Raw genomic sequence first — 18,759 nt, 5'->3', positions numbered from 1 at the left:
GTACAGTGGGCAACCCACCCACTGTATAGACTTGAGAGGCTGTGGCTTTGCACTCCCCAGGATGGAACAGTGGGCAAACCACCCACTGTAGAGACTTGAGAGACTGTGGCTTTGCACTCCCCAGGATAAAGCAGTGGGCAAACCACCCACTGGAGTAACTTGTGAGACTGTGGCTTTGCACTCCCCAGGATTGAACAGTGGGCAAGCCACCCACTGTAGGGACTTGAGAGACTGTGGCTTTGCACTCCCCAGGATTGAACAGTGGGCAACCCACCCACTGTAGAGACTTAAGAGACTGTGGCTTTGCACTCCCCAGGATACATCAATGGGCATGGAGCCCCGTCGTGGATCTGGCGTGGTGCTGTAATCTGGCTGAGGTGCCCCCCCCTTAGCTTCCCCCTGAGGTGCCTGTTGTATTTCGATCTGATGCCCCAGCAGTGTTCTCTCCGTTTGTGGACAGGTATCTATTGTGGGCCTCATCCATGCATTTTTGGACCAGTGGTGCACGGACATTGATATGTGCATACCTGCACTGCTTCTCTTAATGTATATACTTTTTAATGTGTATATATATCTGTATATATTTGGTACCTGTATTTTGATACATTACAATTTTTGAACTGATTTCCTTTGGTCTTTGCATTCTTCTGGGGGGGGTTGTGGTTTGTTACTGTGATGTTTTGACATGCATTGGTGTGTGTGTTGTAATGTGCGAGGATGAGGGTGGGAGTGATGCGTGTGTGTCCCCCTGACTTTTGCCTTCCCCCTCCCCTATGTCGTAGGTGCAGTGCTCACCGTTGTCGTTGCTGCCGCCGTTGCTGGTGTTCGTAAATGAGCAGGAAGACAAGGGCAGGTAGGATTTGTAATTCCGGCTCCATGATGCCCTCCTTCCTCGTGGAGTTTGTTCAGGTGAGCGTTTTCCCATTGAAATATCTGTTTCCACCGTGTTTTTATCCACGGGGAATCCGCCCCGGAAAAGGTGGCGGATTGGCCTGTTGTAATACTGTGGGCGTTACTTTGTCTTCTGCCTGTCTGTTGGCGGTGACCGCCGCCCTGCTTGTCTGTACCGCCGTGGCGGTCGGAGTGTTAAAGTGGCTGTCTATGTTGGCGGTTTCCGCCACGGTCATAATTCCCTTTTTTTGTCCGCCGGCCTGTTTGCGGTCTTACCGCAGCTTTAACACCGACCGCCAGGGTTGTAATGAGGGCCTATGACTCCTTACCAGAATTTCAACTAATGCCTTATTTGGCCTGCGGTACTGACTGGTATTGCTCCATAGCAGTAATACTGTTTGCGGGAGTCAGCGAGCCAAGGCCGTGCTCTGAACACTTAATGGATGTCACTGGGGAGCCAACGTATGACTGGTTGCCATATAACCTGACCTAGTGCCATCCTGTGACTGGCCAGTGTTCATGTACACTGCACCTCCAGCTGACTCCGCTCTGTAGGTGCTGAGCAGCAATGAATCACTGGCATCTGCATGTGACCTTGCCTCAGCCATTTCTGTGCCCTCCCTGGCTATTGAGGATCACTGCGGCATCAGTTCATGTCTGTTCCAAGCACAAACGCTGCAAAGACCTTACTCTGGCCACTTTGTGACCCTGCAGCTGCAATGTCTGTCTTATACACAACATAAGATAATTCCACACTTTAAATATACCTAAAGCACCTCTGATGAAAAGAGCGCTCTCTGAAAACGTGTACAAATCAGAGGGTCACATATGCTGGCCACAGCTGCACGTGTCGTTCTGTCCACAGGACACGAGTCAAACCCACACTCTGAATGGGTCTTACTACTGCTCTGACATCTAACTTGTCTCCCAAGTGCCTTAGCTGATCTCACAATGTGATGGGTCACTAGGTGCCTTGTACATATTTCAGTTTCAGACACATATTGTAATCAAGCATGTGGGTTTGTGAGTGAGTCTGACCCTCTCTATGGGTTTTTCTTTCATTCAGACTTTGGACCGAATTTGCTAGAAGGTTGTAAAAATGCACTGGCAGATTTACACCTTCATACAGGTGTAGGTTTACAACCTTCTGCAATTCCAAAAACATTCTCAGGGATATGCATGGAGCAAGGGTAACTGCTACAGCTGCAGGTTTTCATGTGTATTCTTTGGGGGGTCACGAGACATTCCCAGAAACATCCCATTCCTGCTTTGTGGAGTTCTCCAGAGCAGGGAACTAAACACAAGGGCAATGGAAGCCCATGTGAAAATGCGCATATATTTTTCGTTCCCCTACAACCCAAGCACATTTGCTGGTGATCCGTTGTCCTTCTCACTTGGCTGCAATAAGTCTGCTTCTCTTTACAGAGTGGAAAGGGGAAAAGGGGATTTTCCAAATTCCACATACTTCAAAGGCTAAATGCTCCCCTACCTTGAGGGGAATTTATGGCTGCTGAAATCTCCGACCCATAAAAAAGGGGTATGCCTGGCAGCTATCACTTTCTTAATTCCTGCTATGTGTAGCAGAATTAAATTTGAGTGTAAACCTATGTTTATGGCTGAATTCACATTTGTGAATATGGTCCAATAAGTAGAAATAATTTCTGTAGACGAAATCAGTTCAGACTGAACAAGGCCAGGCATGTTTTAGTGATGTCACTGACACAACTGGAGAGCAGAAGCCACTTTTTTGTCAAGTTATGACAGACTGCATTGATACAGTTTCTTTTATAACAAACTGAACAATTAATATTTGGTGACAATGATTTAAACCCCAAAGAAAACGCTTGGGCAAAACACCAGAATTGTCTGTATTTTATGATGGGACAAGGTGCATCCGGAAATTTAAAACTGAAAAATCGAACACAGATTTACTCCCTGCACATGTTCCTTTTACTAATGGAAAACACATGGGCTAAATTGTGCTGATTTAGTTTTCCTGATATGCACATTTCTCCCACTGGAGTCCAATGAGTGAACTGCTTCAACAAGTGTAATTTACTTCATAAACTTAATAAAGTTTTCATCCATTAAATAGGGCAGTGCCATAGCAAGGAAACCTTAGGGCCCTAATGAAAGCATTGGAAATGGACCACCTTTACTCCTTTTGAGGGATAAAAAACATTCATAACTGTGGTGCAGAGGGCCCCCTTTGCCCCAGCCCCAGGTGCCACTGCACTTGCTGTACCATTGATAGCTTCACCTTTGAATGGAGAGATATCATGTACAACTCTACAGCCTGTACTGAACTGTACTTTCCTTTTCAGTTTTTCTCACTGTATCACAATTTACCATGTTTTGGTCTTGTTTAATGACTGAATAGTTTAGAATAGAGCCACAGCGAAAGTATTTAGATGATGATAATGTATCAGTAATACACACATGAAATATGTTTAGTAGTCATAAAGTACACTCCACAAAACTGGGTTGCTTCCTCTGGATTTTTTTTAAAAAAGTGGTGTTTGATGATTCAAATGTTGAGCCTTTCCTCAAGAAATTGCTACCATGAATTTATGCATTCTATGGTTGCATATCGACATTTGAGTACAGAAACTACCAAAATATCATGACACTACATAACAATGCTCCACATTGAGTAATTTAGACAAACAAATACACTGAATTAAATGACACAATTTACATGATACAGCAAAATGAAACAAAAGAAAAAAGATAACTGACACAAATATCACAGATCAAAATAATTTAATTGTTTATATAGGTATCATGGGATTAATGACATTAAAAATGCAATGAGGAATAATAATGTATAATAATATGGTATAGGTACTCAGTGCTCCAGTGATTGCACAGCAAGGCAACTAAATGAAACAATGATCTGTATAGAAAGTAAGGGAAGGATGACACACACAAAGAGCAGTCCTGTTCAATAATGATTACATAGAGGGAGCATTAGTTAAGTTCTTTTTCCATTTGCACCTATCCGATGATGATTCAATCCCACAAGGAATAGGGGATCATCATCACTACCAAATCACAGAAAGTGCTGGAGGTACCCATAATAGCTAAAGAAATCAGCAGAGAAAATAGAGGGTCAGTGTCAGGAGAAGGTGGATATCACGGCATAAAGTAAAACTTACACTGTGTGTAGCTGGGCAGTCAAACAAGAAAAGTGGGAATCAGTCTAACACAAGGACAAGTGGTTCAAGGCTTATTATAAAATTAACTGCATACGATTATCAACTGTCCCAGCCAAAGTCATCAAGGAGACCGTTGGACCTGGTCCTTTTTGCAGGGCTAGGCCCAAACGTTTTGCCTTCTCCCTCCAATTTTTTTCTGACCTGTTGTTGTTGGCTTTAGGACTCTGAGCACTTTACAACTGCTAACCAGTGCTAAAGTGCATATACTCTCTATCTAAAATGTATTGGTGATTGGTTTCTCCATGATTGGCATATTTAATTTACTAGTAAGTCCAAAAGAACAGTACACTGTGTGTGCCCAGGGCCTGTAAATCAAATGCCAATAGTGGGCCTGCAGCACTGATTGTGCCATCCACATAAGTAGCCCTTTAAATATGTCTCAGGCCTGTCACTGCAGTGTCTGTGTGTGAATTTTAAACTGTCATTTCGACTTGACATGTGCAACCATTTGCCAGTTCCCTAACGTAGGCCCAACGAATCCCCACGGGCAGGGTGCAGTGTATTTAAAAGGTAGGACATATACTGATGTGTTTTACATGTCTTGATAGTGAAATACTGGTAAATCAGTTTTTCACTATTGCAAGGCCTAACTTTCCCATAGGGTAACATGGGGACGTCCTTGAAATATCTTTTAAGTGTAACTTCCCATCGGGAGCAGATAGAGATTTGGAGTTTGGGCTCTCTGAACTCTCAATTTAAAAATACATCTTTTGGGGAAGTTGGTTTTTGAATTGTAAGTTTGAAAATGTCATTTTTAGAAATTGGACATTCTCTTGCTTAACCATTCTGTGCCTCTGCCTGTCTGCTGAATACATGTCTGAGTCAGGATGACAGTTGAGCTGTTTGTCTATTCACTCTAGACAGTCATACAAAGGGAGCTGAGGTGTGCCCTTCATATCCTGATGGCCCATTGCCAGGCGCATGGGTCTTTCTGAGCTAGAGTGGTGGGAGGAGCTAAGACTTGCACCTGAATAAGGCTGCACCTGTCCTCACACAAAACAATCTCCAATCCCCTTGGACTGAGCTTTCCTCCTGTTAAGAAGTCTCAGGGACATCAATGCCTGGGATCTTCTGCTGAGAATCATGACTTGCCAGGTGCTACCAACTCCAGCCTTTGGGCATTTGGAAGTGCAAACTGGTGATCTGAAGGAGAAAATCCATGCATCAATGCGCCAAAAGAATCAACCCACACCTGTCTCATGGCAGAACAATTAACACAGCACATGTCTTGCGGATGCAGAATTGACGCATTGCCTGTTTCACCTTGGTCCCATCAACACAGTGCGTCTGGATTTTCCACGCATCGACCCTGGAAACCACTTTCTCATCTACCCCGAACAGCAGTAAGGAACCAAGGCCGCATGTCCAGAAATCGAGTCATCCCCTTTCCTGCCTGTAAGGAACCGACACATTGTCCACCTGTGAGAAAAGAATCAACGCATCACCTTCCGTGCGCAGTAGGGAACAGACATATCACTTTGCTTTTCTGGCACCTCACTTCCCCTGTTGCCCACTTCGCCTTTGTTTTTGACACATCACAGGTACTAGGTGCTAAAGAGATACCTCCATTGATTCCTATGAATTACTACTTGCTTAAACTTTTAAGCAATTATCTTGACTTGTGTATGTTGGATTTTTGTCATTTTGGTCTTCTTTTACTCCGATGAATATTGGCTATTTTTCTAAACTGGTGTGGAGTCATTTTGTAGTGTTTTCAGTGTGTTACTGTGTGTGTGTGTGTCTGTGTGTGTGGGTGTGTAGAAATTCTTTACACATTGCATCTGAGATAAACCTAACTGCTTGAGCCAAGCTACCAAGGGGGTGGGCAGGGGTTATGTTAGCTATGTGACCCCCTTACCCTGGCTAGAGTGAGGGTCCCTACTTGGACAGGGTGCAAACCGCTGCCAACTAGAGACCCAATTTCTAACAAAGGCCATCAACAGACAACTCTCAGACCACCTAGAATGCCACAAACTCCTGAATGACTCGCAGTCAGGATTCTGAAAAGACTACAATACCGAAAAGGCCCTCATCACTGCCACGGATGACGTATACACCGTACTCGAGAGTGGACACACACTCACTCACACACACACACCCCATATCCACAGAAGCAGAGCAGGAGTTTGATCATTCTCCTACCAAATCCTGGAACAATCACCCCCAACACATCAGTGCCATCTCCTCCCTTATTCAATTCAGCAAGAAGCTGAACACCTGGCTATTCAATTAGTCTTCTTGTGGGACCATCAAAACTGCCTATATTCAGACGCAGCCTTACCACGCCCCTACACTCTCCTATTCAGCGTCTGGATACCCTCACATGTGACAAGCAGCACTCTACATTACATTGCATTACACCAACCAAGAGTCTGATAAATTAGCCTTAATTATCATAACATGTTGTTGCGGAGTCCCCTTAGCACCTGGGTTGGGCACCCTTATTTTAGCATTAGGCCCGTAGCTTGTGCCCTTTCATGTAGACATAAGTTTTTATTAATTTACATTACTTAACACAGCTTGCTTTCAGCTCATTGATTTTATATTTTAATCAGCTGCTTTTTCTCAGATGGCATAGTTGTTCATGTTGAACATTTTATCAGCAGATTTTCACTTTGTGCCCTGTTCAAGGCTGTCATGTACCATACACAATATTCTAACTAGTATTGCTGGTACAGTAGTCCAAAGTAAGTTCCAAAAATGATCATGTCAGACCACATAGGCTTAAGGGGGACAGAGGGCATTCCAGTTATGGCTGTCCTGCAATGTACAATATTCCATTGACAGCTTATCTGATCCTGACGTTGACTCTCCAGCCAACGGAGGGGATTGCCAACCAAACAACAGGCAGACCCTTGCCAGCCTTTCAGATATGGCGCTGGTCCTTCTCTTAGACCGGAATAGGCAGAAGAATTACGACCGCTATCCTCTCAGACTTTAGATATAGGACATAGGAAATCACAGGGTTCCCATGATCATTGTTTATTTTCTTTACACTGATGGTCACTAAGTTCACTGTATTATGTTTCATCTACCTAACTATCACAGCTCATGCTTTTTATCATAGGATGCAATTGCTTCAATAAATGCATTGAAATCATCTTGCATCTTTATTTCTGCCTTGGCATGTGTAAATATTTGAGTCACTGAGTGAAAGGGGTATGGTCTTTCCACCACGACTTCCTTGAGGAGTCAAAGTGTTAGGTTCTAGGTTGCCACAAATGAACCTCTCCTTTCTAAGATAGGATGAGGTACTATGAGCTAGCTCAGAATTAGGCCAACAGTTTCCAGATGGTGTGGGAGTGACTAAGTCACCTACATGTGGTGTTGCTGCCGCTCTAAAAATCCTGCAGTCTTATTATCATAATAGGAACTGCACAACATGGCGCCACCAAAATTTGGTCAGGTGCAAATTTTATGGATCTCCTGATTAACTCTGTCCTGCGCATGCCAAATGTACCATAACTATCTTTAAACTGAGACGTTCGTGGTATTAGGGACAATCCTCCTCAGCTAAATAGGTAATACCTATATTTAGTCTGTAGGTTGTTCAAGAGTGAACCTTAAGAGGATTTCCCAATTTGGTATTTCTATCTCTGAATGATACCCTATTAAAATATGGCAGAGCCACAACCACTGGTAATTCCAGTAAATATGAGAATTCCTCTCACACAATGCTTATTAAACCATGGTCTCACTGATGAGGGTGGAGAAGTTATATTCATGGTAGAGGCACACAATGAGTACAGAACAGACATTTTTTATTCTGGCGTTACCTTTCCTGTAGCAAATTCAAATTCAAATCACTTCCATACATATACTGTACCAAACCCACCTGCACAATACAGAGCTTATGCATATTTAATGATACCTCTCTTTAATTAAGAACATCAGAATTGGTTTCAAGGCGCCCATCGACCCATTTTCCAAAACAACAGACTAGCACCCTTAAGTAATGGAGGGGCTACATTGCCAGAATTTGCCACATAAACACCACATCCGAATACACAAAGTATGCCGGTAGCGGATTTACAGCATTATAAAATACTCTAGTAGATAGAAATAGACGATCAATACAATTCGTAATGTGGACCTTAAATACCTCCTCAGTGAGGGCTGCTCACCAGCACCACATTTGACCATAACAGGGATAAACCCGGTGACTCTCTATATTCAACAATGTGTAAGGTTCCCTCCAAATGCGATGCCATTCTGTTCTGGATAGCACAAAAAACAAATGCGCTGGAAGCAGTGTTTCTGCATACGGGACTCTAAGATGAACATAGGATTTTCACAATGTGCTTACTGTTTGGAATTGTTCCCTCTGTAGATGACTGTACCACTTGGGGGATAGTATTTGCTACAATTTACACTCCAACGCATGGTACTTCGACCCTTGCTAATCTTCTGGAAGTGTTAAAACAAATTCAAGGTGAAAATGGAGCAGCCCCTGCCCTAGATGTGAGGATGAAATTATTAGGCAAATTTGCCACATTCTCCACAATCATACTAAGTAATATTAAAGGGTAAGCAGTAGCACTGGCAGTACGCCAGAGGATGTTCCACAACAAGATCAGGAACGCAGGCTGCCAAAGATTATTGCTGAAACCTACACTAGTATAGGTCAGGATAGTCTGAGGCCAGACCAAGTAAACCACAATTAAAGGATAAATCTGGTAAGGATAATACATAGCAGTACAATAGTATTCTAAAAAATGCTTTGATAAACAGAAGAATGATAAAGATAGAATAAAACAAAGAGGAGAATCTCTGCATTCGGAGAACTCAGAGAAAAACAACAATCTCAGAAATTGGGACAATTTAAAACCTTCTTACTGCTATCGGTATACTGAAACATGCCCTTCTCATTCCTTCCAGGACTCACCCAACATGTGGAGTGAGAGAGAAGTGCCGTCAGAACACCGAAACAAGTATGTGGATCCAAAAAAGGACTCACAACGCTCCTCGGTAGTCATGATAAAAAAGTAAGATAATCTTCAAAAACAAAAACACCAGTTTAAAAAGAAGATTGGGCACTTTCAGCTAAACATGCCACACATAATGAGAAAATTACTCAAGAACAAGATGTGGGTAGTGACTCTGCTAAACAGCATGGCAGAGTTCACAATAGTTTGTTGGAATCTTCGGAAGCTTCTAGATGTGAAAGCAACTAATAACTTCCTTGAAGTCGAGCCAGCAGACAGGTGTGCTTTCCCTCCCAACAGGGTATATACACTAAAAATTCAAATTGAAGGGGGGACCCTGAATGCACCATCAACGTAATCTTCTGGGGCACTAAGCTCTGACATTCTCTGTGTAGAAAAAGATTGGCAGCTAGAGTTTGTCTGAACGCTCCCACAAGGGGAACATGTTGTTTTGCCCCTTTTCTCAGTCTTATTCCACAACCAGTAAAAGAACCCTTGGCCACAGATTGCGCCGTGGCGCAGACTTTAGCACTGTACCGCAACCAAAGGGATTGGAATAGGGATTCTCCTTATCACATCATATCAGTACAGCCCAATCCACAAATACAACCTCAATATCCTTTAAAACATAAGGCTAAGGTCCCAATGAAAGAAATTCTCTCACAACTGGAGTACCAGGGAGTAATTGAATCTCCTATGAATAATCCATTATTTCCTGTTGCTAAGTCAAACCATTCATATAGAATAGTCTTAGCTTACAGACATTTAAATAGCCACATATGCCCATTTGCAATTCAAAATTTACACAGCATGGCACTTATGAATATTATAGTGCGCAAAAAATACAAAACAACCCTAGACATTTCCAATGATTTTTTCTGCCAAAATCTAGTGCTTGAAAGTTAGGATCTAAGCGCGTTTTCCACATTAGGTTCCCAGCGTTGATTTTGTCAACTTTCCCAAGGGTATACGAACAGTCCAGGATTATTCTCAGCCTGTTTCACATCAATACTGCATGATATTGATTCTGAGGCATTGTCCTATGTAGATGACACTTATCTGACAGATGATGACCTCAACACATATTTAGCCAGGGTAGACTGCATTGTTTTGGGATCTGCCGACCGTGACTACAAATTAAACTTTAAGAAAACTAAGATAGCCTTTCTCAATGTACTGTTCCTGGGATATGAGTTTTCAAATTAGGGGAAAAGCTTGGCTCCACAATTCCTAGAGAAATGTGCTCAACTAAATCCATGAAATACTATCATGAAACTGCAGTTGTTGCTATGTTTCTTTTGGCAAACCATACATTCCAGACTATGCACAACGCATAATACGCTTCTACAATTTAATTCACCCAGATTTGTCAGGCAGATACTAGACGACACAACATACACACATTTTCAGATCAATACAGACTGAGATGCTTGAAGCTAAAAAACTCTACACATGTGTAAACAAAACTAATTTGGTAATCCAGGTCATTACTGGTGCCATATGATTCCCATATGGCATGTTCAATGAAGATGACACAACAACCATAGTGTACAATTCACACCTATACTCCAATGCAAAAATGTGTTTTCGCCACCAAAGAAAACACTGACTGCAGTGCAGATGGCCGTCATTTAAAGAGAGGCCATTAGCACAGGGGAAACTTATTTTTGTTGTTACATCAATACCAGCCCTCAAGGCTATTACCAAAGCCAGCGTTCCTAACGCAAAGGCTTTATATCCAGGTTGGATACAGTGGGCTACCTCCCCGGCTGCCAATGATGTTTACTGCTTTTGATCTAAAACTACAGACCCAAGAGTTCCTCCAATATAAACTAGATGTCCCCATAATGAATACCTACATTACTGGCACCAAAATGGGTTCAGAGGTTGAAAAGGAAACACCATAAAACAAAGAGTTTTATCGTGGAAGGCGACAGATTGTAAAGACAAACTGCCACAGGCGCATGTAGTACATACATTGGTCCATCAACATTGTGGAATACAGACTGTAAGAAACTCACTGGCTGATGAAGTGGCAAAATGTGCAGTTGCTATGGCTTCTGTTGCTGTGATAACTCACTCTCGTACGAGGTTGGATGATGACATTTTGGCTGCCATAAACTCCTTGCCTGATGGCAAGCCTTTACCAAAAGCATGCCCTAATAAATATTTCTACCACCTGAGTGCCCAAAATATTGCTTTTGTAATAAAACCAGGGGTGAATGATTGTGTGATCGCCAACCTAGACCATAGAGACCAACTGATCAAAGTAGCTCATGAGGGTGTTGCTTCTACCCATGCTGGTGTGACAGCTACTATATCTTTACTACAGAAACGTTATTGGTGGCCTGGCCTATACAAACAAACCAAACTGTATGTCCTTAGTTATTACATTTGCCAACAAATTAAAGGTTTCACTATTAAATGCCCACTGCCAACACACTTCCTAATTTCCAACAAACCTTTACAGTGTATGTACCTGGATCATTGTGGCCCGTTAAATTCAGATGGTGCATACAAATTCTTTCTACTTGCTGTACACTCTTGTTCTAGATTCCTATGGGTGTGGCCACAGCGATCGACTAACGCTTGAACCGTTAATAAAGATTTGCAAGTCTTTATTATATGCAGTTGCAACATTCCGCTCGGACCAGGGCCCTGCCTTTGCCTCCAGGGCATTAAGAGACACCATGGCAACGATGGGTGTTGAGGTACATTTCTCGTCTCCTTATCACCCGAGGGAAATTCTGTAGCGAGAGGAAAAACTGAAGCAATCCTTAACAGCTAGAGTACTAGGTTTAGATCGTAGTTGGACTCATTACTAGTATGAAGTCCAGAGAGCATTAGAAAATCTGCCTAGAAGGTCTTTGGGAGGTTGATCCCGTTATGAAGTCCCGTTTGGAATCCTTATGTAGGTTACGGATCTTTATGGTCCTGGCGCAGTGGCGCCAGAAACACCTTTTGACATAAATGAACATGTCACTGTTTTGCAGGAATTACAACAGTTCCACAATACAAAATCATCAACAAATGCTGCCACCTTGGGAATGAGGGATTTACCAACATCCACAGGCTGAATTCCTAAAGTTGGGGATCTAGTTCGAGAAAAGATATCTATGAAGAAGAGTTTGGTTCATCCTACCGGGCACCGGTGCTGGCTCTTGGTGCACACGGTGCCAGAACTGTCATCTTACTGCCTGCTTTATTTCCATTGACCACATCAAATTGCTTCATGTGGCCGATCCTGAACAGTAGACCGCAAGTATTCCTGAGTAGTTCCCTTGGCTCTCTCACTGCCATACAGGAGATGCCTATTCAAGCTTTAAACAATACTGAAATTATTTCCCCAAGGCTGGGGGGGTGGAGAATGAACTTTTGTGGATTTCTGTCACCATTTAATCTGACAAGAAATATCCAAAGTAGTAGTCTGCAATTTTCCAATGCAACACAAACAGATGGCGTAGTTTATGATGACCCATCTAAGGATACATCTACCAATTTTCTTCTACCATCATAGCCTCCAGTTTTTGGACAAACAGCTTTTGGTTACTTTGCAGACATTGATGATTTGTCTTCAGATTCTTCAGCATTAACTATTGCATCAGCAGATGATATACGTAAGCTTTTTGACTGGATTAAACATAACTATTTAGTTTGTCTATGATAGCATCTGTTGATACTGTTGACATTGCTTGCCTTTCTACTATAGATCGTATTTGTTATTGTGTTCTTCTTGCTGATACATCGTCATTATCTTTTTTAACTCTTTGCTGTTGAACGGGTGGATGAGGTTTTGATTCTGAAGCCTTAATTGTCTTCACACAAAGTGCAAAGAGACTTGTCCCTAGTGAACATTTCTGCTGTTCCAATTACTGAAAGGATTTTTTGGGATGAAGTACCTTTAAATATATTTGGTCCTACTGAATGTATTCAGTTTCCTTATATTTTTAACATTTCCACAAACAATATTACTATACCTGGGGTTGTTTCTGATGATTGGGATGTAAAACATATTATATTACATTATATTATAGTGTATTTGAAAGTGACTATGTTTATATGAACAGTCCAAACTATGGGAAAATGTTCTGTATCACCATTATGGACACCATTACTTACACCGAGCTAGTACTTCAAGAGTAGGTTTTATTTTTACACAATGAGAACATTGTTCAACTCCGCCAGTTGGGAGTTCTAAAACATATGTGTAAAAATTCACCTACTTTTCTGGGCACGGTGTTAAAAATGCTGAGTCTTAGCAAGGAATATATTGCTACCCGACACCGCATGTGGCCCTCCTGACCTTTACATGCAGCCACTGGTTAACAGCAGCACTGGACTTCTATTTCCTTGACTCAGCAAGAACATTGAAAAGTTGTTACATGAACAGCAAGCATTTGTTATTTGAGGTGAAATTAAGTTAAACAAAGAAAGCAGCTAGGGTGTCCTGCACAACCTAACTTTAAAAACACAAAAAACATAATTGCAGCAAAAGTGTTCAAGCATAATCAACTCTGTTCAAAACTCAAAAAGTGTATTTCATCATTACACAGAACCATTTTACCTTAGTATACCAGATTATATCAGTGCATTGAGAAATAATTTTGTAAATGATAGTTTTCAAATGAGAATTTAGAAACATTCACTCTCCAACTCCCCCCACCCCCACCCTGATAAGAATGCCAATGGTGAACTAAGAGGCAGGTCAGTTGTTATGTGCACTCTTTGGATGGCCTGGGTTCCTATTATACATGAACTTTCTGATGGATACAACTACCTGTGGATTCCTCACCTATTGAATACTCCCATTGCGCCAGCATTCAACGGAAATCTTCTTCCTAGCTTCTGCACGTCGACGAGGACGTCACAATTGCCCACGCGATGCAGTCTGACGTCATAAAGGCAATAAGAGGTCCTCGCCGACGTGCCAACGTCAGTTCCCTTTTTTCCGTGCCATTCGAATGACGGTTATCTTCGAGGGAGCTAGTGTTGCTACTCGACGTAGTTACAGTTATTTTTGCTGTTTTTGCTTTGAGACATTACAATGTCGCAAAGAAAGTCAGGATTCAAGCCCTGCAATGAGTGCGGTGGCAAAATGTCGGTTTCGGACCCACATTCTGACTGTTTGTGGTGTCTTAGTTCCGATCACGACGTTGGCAAGTGCGATTCTTATCAACGTATGAATCCAAAGGCCTTAAAAGAATGTGAGGCCAAGCTTTTTTTGGCAAAGTCAAAGAAAAAGGAGAAAAGACATCACCGCAAGTCATCGTCACCGAAGTCGCATCAGCGTCATCGGGACTCCCGGCGTCATCGAGAATCTCGACGCCGGTCGAGTAGGGAGAGGTCGCGATCGAGGTCACCTTCGACTCGACGTCAGAATACTTGGGAAGTTAGTCCCACCGTCTCTCCCCAGCCGATGACGCCGTTGGCATCTGCATCTTTCCTGACTTCACCGACGTCGCCTGTTAATCCTCCTTCGGTGTTTGAGGTTCCACGGCCTCAAGAGTTTTCTCCGACTTTGCAGACGTCGGGACCGGCGTCGATGTCGCCTTCGACCCAGGCACCTCAGTACCCGGCTTTCCCGGCCCCTGGAGCCGATAGTTCCGCATTCTTGAATGCGATGTTCTCCATCTTTCAACAGATGGCTCCAGGTGGTGGACCGGCTGGTCCTTCAGGCCCTTTGGCCTTCAACATGGGTGCTCCGGCTCCGTTGTGACCGGCACCCTTTATACCCTTTCTTCCCTTGGGAAATGTGGGCTCGGCGCCGGTGTCGGCGCCGGTATCGTCGGCGCCTGTGGCGTCAGCGTCTCAGCCAGCGACGCCGAGTAGACCGGCCCCGGAACAGTCTTCTGTCCGTCCTACTCCTCGTTCTGCGCCGAAGAAATCCATGGCGCCATTAGATCCGGCGTCGGATGGATCCGAGGAGCGGCGTCATGCTTCGACATCTGCTGACCCCATGTCGACGCCGAGGATAGAGGAGAGACTGCATTCGAGGAGGCTTGCTCTACGCCTCCTTGAAGAACAAGAATATCGGAGACAGACATTGGAGGAAGGGGAGATTGAGGACTCTCGTGAAGATCTCCATGGCTTGGACACGGCTAGTGGTCTAGACATATCTCCTGAATGGGACTTGTCGTCATCTGGGGAGTACACGGAGGAGGCAGCAACATTTCATTCGGTCATCAGAAAGGCGGCTGATTTATTGGACCTCCCTTTGCCGATGTCTGAGCCCAAGCCAAACATCTTAACAGAAGAGTTGCACCCTGCCTCAACAACTGCAGAGACACTTCTGCCTTTTAATGAGGCCCTGTTGGATCCCGTAATGGAAATCTGGAAGAAGCCGGTGTCATCTCGGCGGTGAATAGAGCTGTTGCTCGGAGATATTGAGTTGCACCTGCGGACCCAGGCTTCCTTTCCAGGCACCCAACTCCTGAAAGCCTAGTGGTTCAGGCCTCTTCCTCAGCCCCGATCTGCTCCAGGATCCTTTCCAGCGGTACCCTCAGATAGAGACTCTAAAAAAATGGACGTATCGTCGAAGAAGGCTTTCTCGTCATGTAGCATGGCTTTGAAATCCACCAATGCTACGTGTATTTTAGGGAGATACATTTACGCCCTGATGGACGAGATTGAGTCGGCTCATACTGAGGTGCCCCAAGAATTAATGAGCCTGGTTTCGGATGCTCAAGCAGCGGCAACCCAGGTTATTCAATCTGGGTTAGATACGACCGACTCTGTTGCTAGGGCTATGGGTACTGCTGTGGCTACAAGGAGGTAAGCCTGGCTTCGTAGCTCTGGATTTTCTTCTGATGTACAATCAACCCTCTTGGACCATCCTTTCGATGGCGATAAGCTTTTCGGCTCCAAGGCTGATTCAGCTCTAGAGAGGTTCAAGGAGAGTAGGGCCACTGCCAAGTCTTTAGGCTTGCAAGCCACTTCTTCTGCTTCCTCCAGATTTGTTCGGAGGTTTCGAGGATTTGGTCGTGGTTCCTCCTCCTCCTTTCGAGGAAAATTCCAGCATCAACCCACCTCTGCTCTCTCCTATAGATCTTACAGATGTAGGGTTAGGGTCCGGACCAGAGGAGCCACTCAGCAGCACTCTGCCTCTTCCTCTTCCTCTGGAGGGGTGCAGCATGGGAAGCAGCCTTAGACTTCCGCCAATTCCTTCTCACTCCACTCCTGTAGGGGGGAGGTTATTGAACTTTCTCCACAAGTGGGAGGTCATAACATCAGACTCCTGGGTCACCAACATTGTGAGGAAAGGCTATGCCCTACCCTTTCGGGAGTTTCCACCCCCATCCCGCCCCACCCTTCCTACTGTACAGAAGATCATCTCCTGTTGCTACAACAGGAGGTTCAAGTCCTCCTTTCAAAGGGTGCGGTGGAGTTGGTTCCAGAGCAGGAAAGGGGTCAGGGTTGTCACTCAAGATACTTTCTGATCCCCAAGAAAAATGGTCGGTTAAGGCCAATCCTGGACCTGAGGATCTTGAATTGGTTCCTCAAAGAGGAAAAGTTCAAGATGTTGACCCTAGCTCAGGTGCTTTTGGCGCTGAACGATGGAGATTGGATGGTGTCGGTCGACTTGCAGGATGCTTACTTTCACAACCCGATACTCAAGTCGCACAGGAGGTATCTCCGGTTTGTGGTGGGGTCGCAGCACTATCAGTTTGCGGTCCTTCCGTTTGGTCTTACTTCGGCACCCCGAGTCTTCACAAAGGTGATGTCGGTGGTTGCGGCAGAGCTCAGAAGGAAGGGGATAGCAGTATTCCCTTACCTGGATGACTGGTTGATCAAAGCCAAGTCTCCGGAGCTCGTGTTGCATCACCTTCAGTTGACAACCCAGTTGTTCGACCTGGGTTTTTCAGTGAATGTACCCAAATTTCACCTAGAGCCCTCTCAGCGCCTCCTGTTCATAGGGGCAGTACTGGATACAACATTGAGTCGCGCCTTTCCTCCGCCTCAGCGGATTCAGGACATTCAGGCGTTGGTTCCAATGTTTCAAAGTGGGGCGGTCATTCCGGTCCTCAAGGTCCTACGCCTGCTTGGTCTGTTTGCTTCTTGCATTCTGCTGATCACTCACGCTCGCTGGCACATGAGGGCTCTTCAGTGGTGCCTCCGAAAGCAGTGGTCTCAACACAAAGGGGATCTCGAGGGTTCAGTGAAGATCTCCAGAGATGCTGCCACGGATTTAAAATTGTGGATTGCGAATGGCAATCTTTTCCGAGGAAGGCCGTTCTCGCTAATTCCGCCGGTGGCCACAGTAATAACGGATGCTTCCACTCTTGGGTGGGGAGCTCATCTGCGGGACCTGGAGATCAAGGGTCTTTGGTCTCCAGTAGAACAGATGTTTTATATCAATCTGTTGGAGTTGCGGGCTGTACGTCTGGCACTCAAGGCCTTCATCCCATCCCTTCGCGGTCAGTCGGCTCAGGTCCTGACGGACAATACTACCGCAATGTGGTATATAAACAAGCAGGGAGGAGTAGGGTCGTACCTACTCTGCAGAGAAGCTCTACGGCTTTGGTCCTGGGCAAAGGACCATCAGGTTTGCTTGGTAGCAAATCATCTGGCCGGAGTCCTGAATGTACGTGCAGACAGTCTCAGTCGCCACTTCTCGGCCGATCACAAGTGGTGTCTCCATCCGGATCAGGTCCGTCTAATCTTCCAGATGTGGGGGTTTCCTCGGATAGATCTGTTTGCCACTCGAGAGAACTCGCACTGCCCGTTATTCTGCAGCCTCCAGTATCTGGGACAAGGAACATTGGGGGACGCGTTTCAGATGACCTGGTGCGACCAGTTGCTTTACGCGTTTCCGCCCATAACTTTGATTCCTCGAGTTTTGAGGAAAATACGCAAAGACTGGGTGTGAGAAAACAGGGCTGATTGCAGAGGCCCCATAACTTTTTGCCCCCATTTTCCACTTTTTGCTGGTGTTTTCCTGACTCTGATGGTGCCCTGGGTACTGCTAACCAGTCCCAGGGCCTGTGCTCTGTGTAAAATGGATATGCAAATTAGGCTAATTATAATTGGCTAAGTTAACCTACCTATAAGTCCCTAGTATATGGTAGGGCATGTAGGTTTAGGGACCACAGCATAGGTGGTGCACACCTAGGTGCACTGCTGAGGTGCCCAGTGTCATTTTAAAAGCAAGCCTGCCTTTATGGCTGCTTTTAAATTAAAGTTATATGGAAATTCGACTTTGGAATTAAAAGTACTTCCAAAGTCTTAAACTACCTTATTTTTACATATAAGTCACCCCTAAGGTGTGCCCTATGTGCCCCTAGGGCTGGGTGCCATGTAACTATAAGCAGGGACTTTATAAAAATAGATTTATAAGCCCTGGTGAGGTAAAAACAGCCAAATTCATTTTTCCCTCATTGAAGGAAATGGCCTTCATAGGCTAGAATGGGCAGACTTTATTTTAAATTTTAAAGTCTCCTTAAATGTTGCATACCAAGAATTTGGTATCAAATTAATTGTTGTAATAAATCCTACAACTTCCAGTTGTTGGATTTAATATAACTAGTTCAGGTAAAAAGTTTAGACTTTACCTAAAAAGTTGCCAATTTCAGCTCTGCATTGTTTTTGCTGCTGTGCTCTGATTGGCCAGCCTGCAGCAGCTTCTGCCAGGCTGCCTTGATGAGGTGTGAAGTGGCCAGACTTCACACAAAGGAATGTGCTTGGGGGAGAGAATCTCCCCTCAGCAGATGGTGAGGCAGGAAGGGGGA

The 18,759-nt window shown here is 44.4% G+C and overlaps 1 pseudogene; it reads left to right on the top strand.

Annotated features, from left to right (window-relative positions):
• Positions 1-15,395, top strand: part of LOC138246821 (epidermal differentiation-specific protein-like) — a 29,880-nt pseudogene extending 14,485 nt beyond the window's left edge.
• Positions 15,396-18,759: the final 3,364 nt, after the last annotated feature.

This window comes from Pleurodeles waltl, chromosome 7, assembly GCF_031143425.1.
Source record: "Pleurodeles waltl isolate 20211129_DDA chromosome 7, aPleWal1.hap1.20221129, whole genome shotgun sequence".
Lineage (NCBI taxonomy): Eukaryota > Metazoa > Chordata > Amphibia > Caudata > Salamandridae > Pleurodeles > Pleurodeles waltl.
This window is presented reverse-complemented; position numbering and strand designations above follow the sequence as displayed.